General features: G+C 48.7%; 1 protein-coding gene across 2 annotated transcripts in view; it reads left to right on the top strand.

The window, feature by feature from the left end:
• The window catches only part of UIMC1 (ubiquitin interaction motif containing 1), an 814,141-nt gene that overhangs the window by 427,699 nt on the left and 367,996 nt on the right, over nt 1–18,446 (top strand). The window lies entirely within an intron of this gene.

The raw sequence follows: 18,446 nt of genomic DNA, 5'->3' as shown, positions 1-18,446 counted from the left end.
CTGGTGAGATGTTTCCCTCCAATTCTGGTGAGGTGAAGATCCCTAGATTGCTCTTTACCGACGATTTAATCTTGTTGGACCAAACCAAAGTGTGCCTCCAAAGGCAACTGGACGCCTTAGTCGTGTATATGGAAACGAATGGCTTGAAAATAAATGCTACAAAATCCCGGGTACGTCATTTTTGGACACAAAAAGAAAAGAAAAGGATGTCCAATGAAACAGTGGTTCATCAGAGTGGAAATAAATCCCTCAAGTTTCTGAATTCATTTACTTGGGGCTCTGTTTGAACGACAGTTCGGTGGATGCGCAGAGAGAACGTTCCCTCAGGTTCAAGGCTAGAAACCTCGCTGCGCAAGCCATTATAATCCGGAATAGGTTTAGCAAGTTTTCCCTGATTCCAGTGATCGAATTCTTCCACTTAAAGGTGGCTCCAATATTGACCTACGATGCAGAAACCTCGTTTCCATTACCGGCTTCTGTATGGGGGAAATTGGAAGGGCTGTTCTGGAGGAAGGTGTTATGTCTGCCAAATTGTGTACCTGTCCAGATTATTAGAGCAGAACTGGGGCTGACTTCCCTTTACTCCTTAATAGTCTGGAAATCTCTCCTACTTTTCAGAAAATGTGGTGCTAAAAATACAGAAGGAGCCCTAGCAGCAATTGGCTCTGCAATGCTAAGGCCCTCAGAGCCTCTACTAATGGCCTGGAGCTCAATATGTAAAGGCATTTTGAACGACCTGGGTGAAACTTCAGATTCTCTATGGTTACATCAAGCAAGAATTAAAAGGAAACTACGTCCTGGATTGGATCCAAACCTTGGAGGAGCGAGCATCAGCAAGGGTCTATGGTAACAACTTTAAAGAAATCAGAGCGAGAGGCAACCTTCCTCCTTACATCACTAGATTTTCTTGCAAATTCAAGCGCCACAATTTCTTAAGGGTCAGAATGAACTTGTACCCTACTAAGGAAGTCACTGAGGTCAGGAAGCCACATGACCAAAGTGACTTACACTGCAGACTGTAACTGTGACCGAGAGACATTAATGCATCTGATTCTAGACTGTCCTGGAGCTAAAGATCTCTGTTCTAAATGGCTGGCTAAGCATTTTAACTTATGTACAACTATGTCAGACGAGGACTGTGGGGTAGACTGATGTCCAGTACCCAAACCTCCCTGACTCTAGCATTGCTGGCCTTCTTGAACAAACTTTTCATCCTAATTGATTTGCCTACAAGCAAATCGCCTAACGAAGGGGTGACCGTCTGAGAGGAAGAGACATGCACCTAAATGGTGGCCACGGCACCCTAGCCCCAATTTTGGAACGATAGACGGAGATCTGGATGATATATGTGAATTTGATTTTAATTCTCCTTTTTGCCCGTTCTTTTTTTTCTTTTCTCTTTTCTCTTCCTTGGTTTTTCTTTTTTCTGTTTTTTTTTTTGTTCTTCTTTCTTTGTGCTGTGTTTGGTAATTAGCTAGGGTTTAATGTTAAACCGATTGCTTGAATAAATAAAAGTAGTCAATTAACAGTTCTGGTGCGTGTTACCGGATATCTCGAACATGTCCTTTACTTGGGCACCTCCTCCCGGTCGTACACTCCATGAAGCACATACCCTTGCAGTCTGGAGGATGGCTGGGGCAGTTCTCTCAGGGGGTGGGGGATACCGAGATCCTCGCCTTCTCTCTGGGTAGTTGGCTTCTTCACTTCTGGCGGTGTTGGGGCCAGGGGTTTCAGGTGCTCCGGTGGCTTCATCCATTTCAGCCGTTAATTCTCCACCCAGGTTGTCCTCTTGTGGTACTAGCCCCTTTTCCTTCTGAGAGGCTTCTGTTGCTTGCTCTTTCCACAGGTTTGGAGCTACTTTCCGGAAGTGGGATATGTTTCAGGTGACTACTTGTCCTCTTGCCACCGTTACCATGTCACTACTGTCCAGGGGTGTGACTCGTAAGACATTGGGCCTCATCATGTATTTGGCCTCAGCCCTTAAATGCAGCGATAACACTATTAAAGCCGTATTTAAGGGCTGGCCAAATTATGAGTTGCACAGAAAGTTTGGAGTTTTACCTCCAACTTCTTGCTGGAGGTAAAATACTCCACTTTTGCACTCGTATTTTCTGCGCTAATTGTGCTGTTCTCTGTAGCCTGGTTTCTCACAGCCATGACTGAGCTGCTGCTTCTCATACCTCGCCTTGCTCAAAGTGTGTCTTTGCACTCCACCTTTTATCGTCAGCGTGATGGTTAATGTGTGGCAGGTGTATGAGATTAAAACTGAGTGCCTGACCCTGCCTGGCCTCAGTGGGACAGAGCCATTGTAAAGTGCTAGAGTTGGTCTTTCTAGCCTCAGTCCTTATCTGCCTCATCCCAGTGTTTCTGCTAGCATAGAAGGGATAAGGATCCTGGGGGTTGTAGTGTCCCAGAAAGTAGGTAGGGATGGAAGTTAGATAAGAGTTGGGAAAGAGGGGATACCATGTCTCGCCATCAGGTGTCTCCCCTCACTCCCTGAGGACCCACTACCCAGGTGATCCCCCTCGCTTGTCTGCCCCCAGGGTCGTGATCCAAAAGTGAGGGCCCTTCTCTGACCACCCGAGTATGGGATCCCCAGGGACTGGGTTTTGAAACACACTCTGGTTTTTCAGAGCTGAGTCAGCGGTTTTTGCCCTTCAAATTTCACTAGAGACATCACGTTCACTGTCGCTCTGGTGTCTATCGCCACTTTCGTGGGGATCCTGTCTGCTAGAACCAGGCACGTTGGTTGAGCAGTTTTCTTTTTGTTGGGTGACTTCTTGCCTGGCCTAAAATCATGTGGATGCGCTTGCTGTGTTTCTTTGGCAGATTTCCAGGTCTTTCTAGCGAGGATTTGTCTTCCAAGGCATCTTCTTTGCTGTCACTGAATTGTCTTTTATCCCCTGCTACAGCTTTCACTTTCCCTTGGTCTCTCCGTTTGTGCAGATTGGTGCTTCAGTACTCTGTTTCCTTATGAGGGGGTGAGTTGAGGAAGACTGCAGTAAATAGATTGAGACGTTTGCATTTTTCGCAATTGACTCCTAGCCCAGCACAGGGTTCTCGTCTATGCCATGGGCCTCCACACCATTTGCAGGTTTGTTGTCCGTCTTGCCTTTGTGGCAGGAAGTTGGTTCTTTTCTCTTTGGGTTTGGATCTGATAGCTGCAGTGTTTTCTTCTTCCCTGGAGTTGTCAACCGGCAGTTTGCTCATGGCCACTTCCATTGCTGCGACCTGCTCATCTGTGCGTTCCATCTTTCGGCCCATTGCCAAGATTCGATCCAATGGTAGGTTCTTCTCAGATAGGATCCTTTTCCGCAGTTTCTCTTCGTCTGGGAATTCACAACCCAGTGCCATCTCCCTGAGGCGGGCATGAAAATCGTCTATCCTCTCACCAGGTGGTTGCCTGGCCATGCTCATCTGAAATCGTTCATAATCTGGGTTTAGTGCTGGTTTGAACTTCGCATTCGGGGCTGTCTTTGCTGCTTCATAGTAATCAGCCTGCCCTCTGTTGGGCTAGGCATTGAATAGTCTCAGGGCTAGCATGCCCAAGTTGAGCATTAGTAATGTTCTCCGTGCTTCTGCATCTGTGATTTTCTTGGCTTTGATATGGAGCTCAAATTGTTGACCCCACCCCAAAGTGACATCCTGGGAAGTAATGAAACACGACCTTTCACCCCTTGACAAAACCAGAAGTGGCATCAAATAGCATTGTTCCCAAGTACACTAAATTACTGTGAATCCAAGAAGACGTCCAAGGCCAAATGATAATGTTATTGTATAGCACTTAGAAAAAATATGCATACAATATCACCCAACCTGTGTTGGTACTCATTTATCGATCTAAGAAGGATGAAAGGCTTTTTGAAAATATATATATATATATATATATATATATATATATATATATATATATATATATTATATTAAAAAAAAAAGGAAAAGATAATTCCACTTTTCCAACGAGGACAGCACTCAAAGCTGTCAGGACGTCAAAGATAATCTTCAAAATAAATCCACCATTCACCAACAAGGTTACTTATGCCATATCCAGTTTTATTAACAGAGCTGACGCGTTTCGCAACGATCCCGTTGCTTGATCACATATAAAATGAGTGATTTGTACAGCGTTTAAATACAATCAGAGAAGAAAGTTTCAAACTCTATGGTTTTGCCCAATTCAATTAGTACCTTTTCTCTTTCGACTTTTCCCCAATCCATGTAGATTCTCTCCTGTGTAACTGCAGGCGGCCATTTTAAAGTGTATTTCAAGCCATTCTCGTTATGTTTGATGTAAATACCAGATAACAAGTTTTTTGGTAAGCCGGCAGTTTTTGTTAATGGTGTTAATAGAAATATTGTGACACTAGTGGTCAACGCAAGAAATACTACGTACTCGGTATCAATATACCTTATTAACACGCTTACTAGCAAACCAACTGGATTTCCCCATCTTAATGAACGATAAAATGAATATGCTGCTGTTTCAAATTCAATTAGAGATCTCCTTTTCTTTAAGCATATTGTCCCGTAGATATAAGAAAACAGAGGAATCGTGATGATTGAAAGTGCATAGTGCTGTAAATATTGGTTCTAAGTAAAACCAAAAATGTGTGTGTATATATATATATATATATATATATATTTATTTATATTTTTCCAAACCGGCCCACGCATGGTTAGAAACGGGCCCCCACTCTCCAGGCGCGATTTCGGCCCGGCCACGGGCCAATCCGACCCTGGTGCTTCTTTCTACTGATTTTGCTGGAGGGCTGTCCATTTTCCTAGCATGTCACACAGTGACTCTTTGGCAGTGCTGGCCTTGTTGTTGTGTTGGGCGGGTCCATCAGCAATCAACGGGTGTCTTGCCCCCCCCCCCCTGCACTCACGGGGCTGGGCCGTCTTATCTCTGCTGTGGTCTGGTCTCCTGCTTGGCTTTGTGAGACGTGTCTTGTTTGGGCCCAGCCATATTTGGTCATAGGACTCAGGTTCCCTTCAGCTTTGCCACACTACCCTCAGACGTGGGGCACTCACTGGTAGATTGTGCGGCCTTCAGCTGTCCCAGGGCAGTCTGCACGTGGCACACCTCGGGAGTCGCTGCTTGCGGTGATGCACAGCCTGGTATTTTGATTTTGCGGCTACTCCGTTGTGTGGTGTCCGTTTTATACAAATTATTTATTTCATGTGTTCGGTGGCTCGTTAGCAAATGTTCTCCCGGCTCCCACCGTCACGCAGGCCTGTAGCGCAGTCTGACAGGCTGATAATGGGGGTTGGGTTAGCACGCATATTCGGCTCATTAATCGCCAGTGTGAAGTTGTGCCAAACCTCACCGCTCACACAGCGGGCAGTCGAGGGTGTTACAGGCCTTGATGGTAGCGCCGGTGAAAGCACACTTTCACTCGTGGTGAGGTCGGGGTCCGGAGTGCCCGTTTACGGCGCACATGTCTTTTATTATCACCTCCCTCTCCTGCCATCTCGTGGGGTAGGCGCCCCCTCCCTGACGTGATGTTAGGAGAGCCATAACGCCACACAGTATCCGTTGTTATGGGTGCATTCAATGTTGAGCGCACATTTGAAAAACTGCAAAGGTCATTTTTTTTAAGCTTGCATTTCTTTGCATTCTGAAATGTATATTAGTCCATTCAAGGGAGTGGACAAGAGGGTGAGGCTATTACAGTTATACTGTTTTGCTTAAATATTTCTATGAGGATTTATATATTTGTCAAGCTGTTTTATTTGGATTTCTGCACTTCTAAAGTCATTTTTGAAATTCAGATTATTCTTAAACGCCAAACATTCACATTCTCCTACCCACTAGGTTTGAGAAAACATGCCTTTATTTGCTTACGTTGCAGACTGTTATGTTATGCTGACTTATACAGCGCAACACTACCACCCAAAGGCAGTCTCCAGGCGCTCATGTGGCTCTGCAATAGAAGAGCGCAGGGTGTGTTAGTGGGGATAGGATAGGATAGGTTCTGAACCAGGAGGGACTGGTGTCTGTGTGCGTTGTCTTGCATGTGGGAGTTGGTTGAGACTCCCCACTTGTTTTATCAGTGAGGCATGGGCGTCATTTTATGGGGGGGACAGGGGTGTTTGTCCCCCACAACTTTCTTGGCACACCATTTTGTCCACATTCATTTGGCTTGGGCAACTTTTTTTCAGATGTCATGTCCCCCCCAACATTTTCAGCAAAGTTACTCCACTGCCGTAAGGGTAGGACTCTGTGCCTCAGATGTGTGCTAGTGTTTTATGTTGGGTGTTTGGGTTGTATGAGATTAGTGTGGGGTTACGGTTGTGCGCACTGGTTAGTTGTATCCATAAGGGGGTCCAGTGTCGCAGATGTCGCTTAGGTGTTTGATTGACTTTCTTGGTGTGCTTTTGTGTAGTGTAGAAGGATTTATGGATTGTTATGTTCCATGGCAGGTTATTTCTCAGAGTCTCAGAGAGTTAGTTGAGTGGGGGAATTAGATTAAGGCTAGGTGTGTCTATGTGTACTAGTATGGCTAGCTCCTAGTTGTGTATAATGGCATTGGTTATTCTGGAGGAGCACAAAAGGGGGAATTGATTGGTACATCGGTTAGTCACTCAATGATACCTTCCAACGTTCTTGGTTGTGGTCCGTCGGCCAACCCTGCCCTCTCCAAGCATGGAGGCTAACTTCCCCCCCGCCCCAGGTTTTTCAAGGGCAGAGTTGTACCCACTCTGTTCCTAATTAGTCAGCGGGTATTAGTCGCAGCAGTTGCGTTTTAGTCCGTTTACGGTTGGCTGCTAAATGGACGCACGGCTGGTATTGCAATAAGTTTGAGGAAGTGGTGCGCGACCGGGCTACCCATGTAGGTGAGACATGGTTAGTCTGATACTTTGATTTAGTGTGTTACTAGACTGGGCTTTCCTGAGTGCCTACATTTGCGCGTGGTCTCAAATTCCACTTTCACCTTTTTACCTCGTTTTGCCTGATTAACAGATTTTAAAGAAAAATGTGTTGGCCCTGCTTTGGCCCTTAATAAATGATGTTCTGATAATTGTTTTTCATTATGAAAAAAGCAGGAAAGCTTCAATTCACCCATCTCAAAATAAATTAGAGATGCTAGTATTAAGTTGCGATGACTGAGTTATTTATTTTAGACTCCTTAGACTCCTAAAACTAAATGCTAATTTGGCGTGTGTATATATTTTCTAGAGGTGTGGTGAGGGCAGAGTTTCTCCAGCATGGGGTCTGGCATGGATTCACATGGTCATGAATATTCCCCATCGTCAGGCTGGTAATCCTCGGTAAAGAAAAAATCAGTATCGGTTTCGTTTCTGATCTGTCTTTCTTAGTAGTAACCAATCACTGGTCTCTGGGTCATACTGCCCCCAGCCAATGACTGCCATCTTCCTAAGCCCCTCCCCTGGCAGCCATCCTCAGATTTTTACCGCACGTTCAAGTGTTGGGAGTCCTTGTGCTATAGCTCTCAAACTTTTACTGCGTTTTCAGAGAGATTTATCTCATTTTTTCGGTCAATCGAGCCTCAAGCTCCATCGTTTCTACTTCCGATCAACGGGGACCCGTTTCGGAATTTTCTACGCCCCCCAAGGGCGATGTTTTCGTTGAGATACGCTTTTTGGGGGATTCCTGAAGTTTCTGAGGCCTACCTCGTGGACATGGCCCAGGAAAAGGGAAGCTCGACACCCGGATCCAAGCTGTTTAGGAACTGCCCTGGATGCGTATTACAGAATGTGTTCAAGGAGGACGCCTCTACTGCCTTCACGTAGACAAAACGCACGTGGAAAAGGTCTGTGCGTTTTGCATGAACATGATGGATCGGACTATGAGGGATCGTCGGACCCGTCTCGCTAACTGGCTGGAAGGAAAGAGCCCAGCAGGTGAGAAGAAGTCGTCGTCCGAGCGGTCTTCTAAGTCCTGTGAGGGCGCTCCGGCGACAGGGGCCCAACAGAAGGCAAAGCACTGCGAGTCCGCGGGCACCGGGGGCGCCGAACGGTCGGGCTCCTCGGCTGCCAGGCAGGGCGCACCTTCACCAGCGCCATCAACCACGAGCCAATGCTCTGGCTCGGGGAAGAGAAAATCCAACAACCTGGCTAAGTTTCTGGAGAGGCCCCGGTTGATCTCGAAGGAACCAGCCAAAGGGGAGCAAGGCAGTGACCCTCCCACCAAGATGAAGGCCTCAAGCGCGCACAAGGTGGTGAAGGCCTTGATTCACCGAGGAATTCACAACAGCCCTGGCGAAGCCGGTGAAGGCTACCCCAGTGGAGGCGACCTCGGGGCCCAGAGTTTCCCTGCCACCGCAGAGGGAATCCTCTTTTCAGCCCATCGATAAGACCCCTGTGAAGACCCCGGTGGAAAAAGAGGGGGGGCGGTGGCTATTGCGGACACGGACGCAGCCTCCGAGGAGGAGCTGGTTGAAGTCTTGGAGGGCCTCAACAAGAAGTTTGAGGAGACCCGGTCCCACGGGAGGAATCCCGACGAGGAGGACGAAGAAAGTGACAGTGGCGCTAATGAGGTTCCCGTGGAGGAGGAGCAACCATCGCGCCCATCGCAACCCGAGCCACAGGACAACTCAGTGGCCATTTTGATGGCAATCCAAATCTTATGCACGGAGATAAGGACGAGATTGCCCCTGCCCCCAACGGACGACCCAGCAGAACCGGGCCTGTCGGGAAGCCCTCCAAACAAGAGGAGGAGAGTTCATCCACTCCCGCCCTTTCAGCCCTCATGGCCCTCTCAGCCTTTGTCTCCTTCCCCTGTCCCTGGGAATGACAGGGGAACAGATACGGCCACTACGGGGACATGACGACAGTGGTGACGACGGGACGGATCTCCCATCACCACTTCCTCAGGCCTCCCCGCTCGACGAAAATTGGCTCCTTCCATGCCATGATTGCCAGGGCATCCGAGCTTTTCCAGCTCTACCCCGAAGAACACAAGAAGAAAGGTTTCCTCTACCAACGGCGCGAGGCCAAGAGGTGCCGTTGCTGGATGACATCTGGGAGAAGGGACTTGCTCTTCTGAAGAACCCGTCCACGACGCCTGCCAAGAGGGACCGGTACGAGAAGAAGTACCGGGTCCCTGATGCCGCCCCTTTGTGCCTTAGGGCACAGCCAACCCCGGATTCGGTCGTCTAGGAGGCGTCCAAGTAGAAAGCGGGGGTTGGAGGGGCATTGGCTTCAACTTCCCCACTGCACGGCGAGGGAAAGAAACTGGACGCCATGGCACGACGAGTCATCTTGTCAGTGGCGACGACGATTAAGGCGGCCAACGCCCTAGCGATTGTGGCCCGCTACGACAGGGAGCTGTGGTACAAGATCGCCCCCCTGTTGGACTTCCTGCCGGACGACAAGAGGGCAGAGGCCCTGGCGATCCTACAGGAAGGTGAGGTGGGGACGGACCACGCCATAACGGTAGCCACGGACAATGCCGACACTGGTTTCTGCCAGTTGGGCAACGGCGTTTGCCTTCGACGGCAGGGGTGGCTCAAGGCGAAGATTTTCGCCAAGACGTGCAAGCCAAAGTTTTGGACATGCCCTTCGACCGGAACAATCTGTTTGGGAAGACGGTGGATGAGTCGCTCCAGGCCATCAAGACCGACACGGAGACGGCTCGGGCCTTGGGAGTTCTGCAGCAACGACGGCCACCCTTTCGGAACTCCGGAGGCAAGCAAGGTGCCTCCAAAGGATTCGGCAGCGGCTCCTCGACATACCGTCAGGCAGCCCGCTCCTCGTCGCAAGAGGCCTACAGGGGACGAGGCAAGTCAGGTGGATCTCGCTGTCGTCGCCAGGGAGGCCAAGGTGGCAAGACCGCTGCCAAGCAAGACTGAACCGGCCGTTGCATTGGGCCCCCACCAGAGCACCCGAGTGGGAGTCCGGCTGGGGAAGTTCGTCAGTGTATGGGAGTCCATCTCCACCGACCGTTGGGTGCTGGATGCCCTGGCCCACGGGCACACTCTCGAATTTCTAAAAAAGTGCCCCTGCATTCCTCCAGTGGCCAGGAAGGAAAACCACGTCTTTCAACTGCTGTTAGAAGTAAGGGCGATGCTCAAGAAAGCAAGAAAGGAGCCATCATACTCGTCCCAAAGAGGCTCCGGGGCTCCGGAGTATACTCAAGATACTTAGTCAGAAAGAAGACAGGAGGGTGGCGCCCCATCCTGCACCTGCGTCGACTAAACAAATGCATCAAGGCACAGAAGTTCCGGATGGTCACCCTCCAGCATGTGCTGGGCCAGCTGGAGAAAGGCGACTTCCTATGGTCGTCGTATTTGGAGGATGCGTACTTTCACATCCCCATTCTCAAAGGACACCAAATGTTTCTCAGGTTCGTAGTCCAAGGTCGGCACTACCAGTTCAAGGCCCTCCCATTCGGATTGAAGTGGGCACCCAGGGTATTCACCAAGTGCCTGGCACCAGTGGCGGCGTGGCTGCGCCTGCAGTGGATCCACGTCTACCCCTACCTGCTCGATTGGCTCATCCGAGCAAGAACAAGGGAACTCGCCGTCGAACACACAGCAAAGACCGTCCGGCTGCTCACGGACCTGGGATTCTCCATCAACTTCCCCAAATCCCACCTGGTTCCGTCGCAGGTCGCACTGTTTCTGGGAGCCAAGCTTGATACAGTAGCACGATTGGCCTCGCCGTCGGAGGAAAGGACGAAGGCCATCCTGGGCAAGGTGCAGCGTCTGCTGGCCATGGACGGGGCCAGGGTGAGGTCCATCAAGTCCGTTCTCGGGATGATGTCCTCATGCATCTATCTGGTGCGCCTGTGCAGTCTTCGGATGCGTCCTCTACAGGAGTTCCTCGACGCCCGTTGGATGCAAGCGGCGGGCAGATTCGAGGACAAGATCTCGCTCAATGAAGTTTTCCGCCAAGCAATTCGGTGGTGGGGCACCCGTGCGCATCTCGCGGCGGGCACGGACTTTCAGACCCCAGCACACCAGGTGGCGGTGACGATGAATGCCTCCCTGGAGGGGTGGGGAGCGCACACCGGAGATCTTCACGCAAGAGGCTTTTGGCTCCCGGAGGAGAGGCCACTCCACATCAACATCCTGGAGCTCCGAGCAGTGTTCTGGGCCCTCAGGTTGTTTCTCCCGTCCCTCAAGGGCAAGGTGGTGAGGACCTTCACCGACAACACCACCACAATGTTCTACATCCAGAAGCAGGGAGGAACCAGATCCCCAGCCCTATCCAAAGAGGCCCAGGATCTGTGGCATTGGGCCGTTGCCCATGGGATGTTTTTGCTACCCTTTCATCTAGCAGGGATAAAGAACACCATCACCGACTCACTCAGCAGGAAGCTGCGCTTGTTCCATGAGTGGGAACTATGTCAGGATCAAGTGGATCGACTCTTCCAACGATGGGGCAAACCCCAGATTGACCTGTTCGCGAAGGCGAAGAACTCCAAGTGCCAGAGGTTCGCCAGCAGGTTTCCCCAGCCGAGGAGCATGGGCGATGCTTTCTCGTTCCCCTGGGACGGCCTGTTCCTGTATGCGTTCCCTCCGCTGCCATTGCTGCTCCGGCTCATCAACCAACTCAAGAGGTTGCGGTGCAGGATGATCCTCGTCGTACCGGCGTGGCCGAGCAGATCTGGTTCCCAGACCTTCTGGACTTGTCAGCGTCCCCACCAGTCAAACTGCTACGGACGCAGATCTTCTCTCCAGAGAAGGAGGTGCCATCCTTCATCACGACCCAGAGTCGCTGAACTTGCAGGCCTGGCTCCTACAGCACTAGAGTTTGGAGGGTACGATATCCCGGCGGACTGCAAAGAGGTTCTTGCAAAGGCCAGGGCATCCTCAACTTTCCTGTGAAGTGCTACGGACACAAGTGTATGAGGTTCTCTATCTGGAGCCGTGCACAGAAGATTAACCCTCTACGGATTACGGCCCCTCAAGTGCTGCCGTACCGGCTGTCGCTGGCCAAGGCTGGACTGGCTCACGCTTTGTCGCCGGCCGAGAGGACTTTGCACTCGTTGGATGTAACTAGAGCGCTGAAGTTCTACGTGGACCGCAGGAAGAGTTTTCGGAAGACATCACAGCTTTTTGTGAACTTTGGAACTGTGAATCAAGGGAAGGCCCTCTCGAAGGCTTCCATTTCCAGATGGCTTTCCGGCTGCATCATGCACTGTCATCGGTTGGCAAACCGATCTTTGCCCGGCCGTCCGAGAGCCCATTCGACCAGAGCGATCGCTGCTACCAGGGCGTTCTTGTCTGGTGTACCCTTGCTGGACATCTGCAGGGCTGCTACTTGGAGGTCGACGCACACCTTCACGAGATTCTACTGCGTCGATCGGGATTCCAGGGAGGAGTCCAGAGTCGGCCAAGCAGGGCTGCGCAACCTGTTTGCCTGAAGGTGGGCCTGGTGAGGAGGTAAGAGTTGCTTAATGTTGAGTTTATGTAATGCTTAATGTTGAGCCTTGCCACCTCCCGTGGTTGTGCATGTGTGTACTGCTATGTATTCTTATATTCATGAGCATATGAATCCATGCCAGACTCCATGCTGGAGAAGGAACAAGTTACTTACCTGTAACTGTTGTTCTCCAGCATGGGTCTGGCATGGATACACATGCGAACCCTCCCTCCTTCCCCTCTGCGGCTCTTCACTTGGTCATACTGCCACTTTACTTGCTACCAAATCTGAGGATGGCTGCCAGGGGAGGTGTTTAGGGAGAGGGCAGTCATTGGCTGGGGGCAGTATGAGCCAGAGACCATTGATTGGTTAGTACTAATAAAGACGGATCAGAAACGAAACTGATACTGATTATTTCTTTACCGAGGATTCCCAGCCTGACGACAGGGAATATTCATGAGCATGTGAATCCATGCCAGACCCATGCTGGAGAACAATAGTTACAGGTAAGTAACTTGTTCCTTATAGTACTTATAAGTGCTGCAAAGTGTGCGCACGCCGCGGAAATCTCAGGGGGTTTGATTTTCAAATGTAGGCAGGTTTGGGTTTTTGACCAATCGATAACGTGTGAATACTCATGCAGCCTGCGGGTGGTGCTGTTGCCTTCCGAATTGGGGCTGTTGCTGACTTTTCTCGAAATGTTTACAGATCAGCAACACAATTCCGATAATCATCCACGTTGTGTTTTTGACATATGCTTTGTTCTCGCTGATGCATATTAACCCAGAAATTGCAGCTTTGCTGAGTGTATGTTCGTTTTTCTGCGCTGCTCCTTGCTTGATTTAAACATTTCTGCAGGCTTTTTGATCATGAAACCACACTTTAGTTTATAAGATATGATCGCTGTGTAAGAATCTATTTATTTCAACAGTCCTGACTGTGAATTAATCTAAAGTTGTACGCTGTCAAGCTGTGCCCGAAATGGAAGTGTTGTTCTTTGGTTGTGCAGCATTTTGGGCATTCAGAAAAGACTCCCAACATTCAACACCTCTAGGACAAGAAAGCCCATTGAACAGCGCATAACCGAGAGCATGTTCATGGCCCATCAGGGTGTCCAGTCAAAGGATCGATTACAAAAGGCTTGAATGCAAAAGGTGAGAGTCAATAGGGTCGAAAACCAAAGGTTCGAATTTTTATTTTTATTTATATATTTATTTTTGGGTTTCCGTGTAGGTAAAAATTATTTTTTACCCCAAAAACAGGGGTTGGGGGCGATACCCCCCTCAACAAAAATATATAAAAAAAAAGTTTGAACCTTTTGTTTTCGAGACTATTGACTCGAACCTTTTGTCATTCGACCCTTTGCAGTCGATCCTTTGACCTATAACCGCCCATCAGTGCATAGGTGTCCTCCTAGAGGAGGATTCGGGGTGGCAATCCCCCCCCGGTCACTTCTTTGCCCCCCCTCTGATGGGTGGGCTAACCCTGCCCCTCCACACAAACTTTCCAAGAGCCTTGTAGGTGCTCCTTTACCCAGCTGTCTTTCGCGCGTGAACATGGCTTCTAAGTCAACAGTATTTAATCTCCGGCCAGACTGACCCTGTGAATAGATTCATTGAGGGTGTACCAGTGGTGGCTTTTCCATAATGGTCGAGTGGGCACCAGCCCTGGGGGAACCCTTACCCGTTATGGAAGAGCCAGTGTAGTGTAAACAACGGTGTACTCCCTCAGCAGCTATAAGCAACTGATGGAGCGCTCCTCGGCTGGTTTGAACTATCAATGGGAAGCACGGTTTCCATTTGACAGTTCTGTTCCCCAGCTGCGCATTTCCATTGGGCCATGCAAAGCTGGAGAGTTTTGTTTCCCCAACCTTCATGACCTATGCGGGATGCTGGCTGGGGAACTGCATGTTTGTAAATCCGCGCAAATACAAACGGCGGAGGCGCTTCGCCATCAGCACTCCGGCTCTTGTGCACATGTGCAGGAACCATGATGCGCTCTTTGCTTACTGGTTCCTGTTCGTACTGCGCAGGAGCTGGAATGCTGGAAGGAAACTTCAGTACAAGCGCAGCAATTAAGTTAATTTATATATGTGTAGGTATGCATGTATACTTGTGTGTTGTGTGTAATGAGTTAGTACATGATGATTGGTGCACTTGTGAATGAGTGAGTGCATACTAGGTGTCATTGTGTGTGTGCGCGTGTGTTTGTGTTGGGCCTTCGGGCAGGTTTTGGTGGTGGGAGTGGGGTTGTTAAACATACCCCTACCCCAGAATTGCCAAAATCAGCTTCCCGTGCTATGGCACAGCAACCCTGCCGTCGCGGAGAAGGGCACCTGTAGACAGCGTACCCAGTCAGAGAAGCCTGAGGTTAAGACCGCATGGTTGCTGCAAGTCGGGTTGGGCGATATGAATGCCGGTCAAGTTTGAACTCAGTAAAATTACTGAAGACTTTTGATAATCATGTTGACCTGAAACTGCTAAGAAAACCGAGTGAAAGGTTTTGTGAACATCAAAATGTAAAAGAAATGAAAGAAAGGCTAACCTGGAGCTGAGCAAAACCCCAATATGAATTATATGAAAATGGCAATTTAAGCAAGCTTTATCAAGTGCCAAGGGGAGGTTGTAAGCCTTGCCAAGAGTAAGGGAATGAAAGCAAGAAAATGAGCACTTTTTGAATACTGATTTGAATGAAAGCAAGTACTGTTGAAAACTGATCTTAATGAAATCAGTTTTGTGAACTCTTAAAAAGAACTGTGTAAATTGAGAGAACAAGCATTGGCAAGAGCCACAGAAAGATATGAAAGTGCAACGAGCGAATAGTGGCAAAACCAGCAATGGTAAAGCATCATGAGGATGTGAAATAGGAATAAACCAAGTACCACTGTTGAACTGAAACAGTGGCAATGCGTATACAGGGAAGAAGAGGCAAGACAGGTGTTTTGTTTGCATGACCTGTAATGGGTAGACCATGTGGTCTGACAACTGCGTCTAGACCGAAGACACCTAATTATGTGAAAGCCACTTAAAATATCTGCAAATAAGCTTGTAATTGAATATAAATGAAATTTGGTGTGAACTGAAGCTAAGCAACTGTACTTTGTGAAATTGGTGAAAGGTAACCAAACCAGAAGTGCTGGAAAGCATCACAAAGAACTGTGTTTTTGGAAAAGCTGAAAGACTTTAAAGCTTGCGGAAGGAAACCCCTTTTGCATTGTGAACGTTCTTGAACCTGGGGAAGGGAAAACCCTTTCCAAACAAAGAGCTGGAAGAAGTTCTGAACTTTTATTTGAACACTTCTTGTTTTGACTCTGACATTCCTACACCTTGTATACAAATAGCTGTGAGGGCAAACATAGATTTTGGACACATACAGACATTTACTTGGTACTTCCTGATGCACACTATCCTTGGTTTATTTAGGTAGGGAAATCCCACCTTAGCATAGGGCAAGTTAGGCCTTTTCCAACCTGCCTTTTGTTGAATAAAAGTTTATAGCCCAAAATTTGAATTTGGTTGTCTGTGTCTACTTCATGATTCCTTCACATATTACATAGCTAAACTGGCATTGTGGTGCAGCCAGTCTTAATATTTCATACTGTGGCAGGATATTTTGTATTGTCATTGTTTAAAAAGCAAGAATTATAAGTCTTATGCAGCTAGACTGGCATTTTTTTTAACTTTTATTTATTGTGTGTTGACATTACAACAGAAGCAGAGCTCCACTTTTTGATAACAGCAAGCACATTTTGACAAACCTTATTGTTAATCGTACAGAGATTACAACATAAAATATATAATAGAACACAATGAAGGAGGGATTGTGAACACAACAATACGGTAGAACAGGCAATGAGTATGTGGGTCTTTAGACACAAGATGCCTTTTAAAACTATTGATCAGGGCCTTAGAGTTGACAACAGATAACTTCGAAAGGGGGTCATATGTCTCTGAGTTTATTGTTGGAGGGCTGCAATAATGCCCACTGTTCTTCAATGTATGATGCCCATGTGACTGCGTGCAGCCACTGTGGGAGTGGTGGGGCAGAGCCAGAGCAGCAAGATTTCACGGGTAGCTAAAAGCAAACAGACTGGCCAACCTGCGATAATTGCTTGGTAATTGGTCATTTAGTGGAACAAACACATTATTGGGGTAGGCTCGATGGTCCTATTGAAGATTTCCGACATGGTACCGCAGACACATCTCCAGTAGTCCCCCAGCCTAGGACAGCTCCAAAGCATGTGAATGTAACCTGCATTCTCGGCGTGACATCGGGGCCAGTGATTGGGATGAGACTGGGAAAATAGATGCAATCTGACCGGGGTATAGTAAAATCTGTGTAATACTTTAAATTGAATTAGACGGAACCTAGAGTTGAAGGACACTGTCCCGCTCTGCGGACACATGGATTCCCAGATTTCATCTGTCATGGTAATTTCGAGATCTCTGACCCAGGCATCCTGGAGTTTTGTCAATGGTGTACCCTTATGGTTATGCAGTGCATTGTATAGTGTAGTGACTTGTCGTTGTAAAAGGTCGTTGTAATATGGTCCCCCTCGTTGCAATTTCCATTATCGGTTTGTCGGGCGGTTGTATGGGGTATGCGGACCAGGTTTTTTTGGTGGCTCGGCGAAGCCCTGCATATTGCAGCCATCATTGATCAGTTATACTAGGGGGGCCAGGTAAGTCTTGAAAGGAAATAAGTCTCCATCCTATACATGTCATCTATTGTCGTGTAATCGTCAACAGCCCACCCAGTTCATTCTGCCCAGCTAGTGCTGGGGAGGGAAGATCTTTGTGATAGGGGTGAGGGTTACCTACCCAGCTTCCATATTAACTCCCAGGCGCGTGTGGTCACCAGTGAAGGGTCCGAGATGTCTGCGCTAACATGTTTGGATGGTAGTGTCAGTGCGCAGACATCGCGTGTGCCCGCAGAGAGTCGTTCAATCTTCTGGGGTGGGTGTATTGAGTCATTGTCGAACCAGTAGGCTGTGTATTGTGCCTGAGCTTTATATCCTGTAGTTTTAAATCCCCCACTGTGTGCGTGTGAACGTGTCAGGGTGTCCCACTTGAGTCAAACCGCCTCTGAGTGCCACATGAAGTTGTCAATAACCTTTTTTAGTGAGTCGAAGAACTTCTTTCCAGGCTACAATGGAATGTTGGGTAAAGTAATATGGTAGCTTGGGGAGGATGATCATCTTGAGAAGAGCGACGAAATCCGCGATGGCGGGAGGGGGCGATTAGCCCAGGCATTAAGTTTGGCCTCTAGTTTAGGGAGATATACTCCATAGTTGCAAGTGTATAGGGAGGTGGTGTGCCGTGTTACCGCCACCCCTAAGTATTTAATCTCTGACTGGGACCAAACAAAACCCATCAAGTCGGGTGGGGGAGTTATAGAATCAGTAAACGGGAATAATTCTGATTTAGCGCAGTTTACCCTCAGTCCTGACAGGGCACCAAAGGTGTCTACTTCCTGCATGATCGGAGGCAGGTGTCGAACCGGGCCCCGGATGAATAGCAGGGTGTTGTCGGCATACATCGAAATGATCTCAGGCTCCCCCATCAGGCGGATTCCCCCTTGCGAATGCCTACTGCGGATGGCAACTGGCAAATGGCTCCATTACTATTGCAAACACTAGGGGGGATAGTGGGCAGCCCTGCCTAGTCCCGCTACCTATTTCGATGGGGGGGAGGGAGAACACCATTTAAATTTACCCTAGCAGTGGGCATTGTGTACAAAAGACGAGGCCATGATATAAATCCTGTCCCGAAGTTGCATTTTTCAAGCACAGCCCACATGAACTGCCACGAGACCGAGTCAAAGGCCTTTTGTACGTCTAGCACAGCAGCCACTGCCTGCGCTTCAGGGTCAAGTTGTGCTATGATGTCGGAAAGATGTCTTAGGTTCAGGGCCGTGGCGCGGCCGACGACAAACCCAGATTGATCAGGGTGAAAAATATGGACCATGTATGGGGCAGGCGCATAGCCAGAACTTTGCAATTTTTTTTTACATCAGAGTTTATTAGTGAGAGGGGGCGATACGATCCACATTGCTCTGGAGGTTTATCTGTCTTAAGCAATACAATGGTCATTGCTTCACGCAGGGAAGAGGGA

This window comes from Ambystoma mexicanum, chromosome 3p (assembly GCF_040938575.1).
Source record: "Ambystoma mexicanum isolate Mex_15411 chromosome 3p, UKY_AmexF1_1, whole genome shotgun sequence".
NCBI lineage: Eukaryota > Metazoa > Chordata > Amphibia > Caudata > Ambystomatidae > Ambystoma > Ambystoma mexicanum.
The sequence above is the reverse complement of the archived record's forward strand: the minus strand, read 5'-3'. Positions and strand labels throughout refer to the sequence as shown.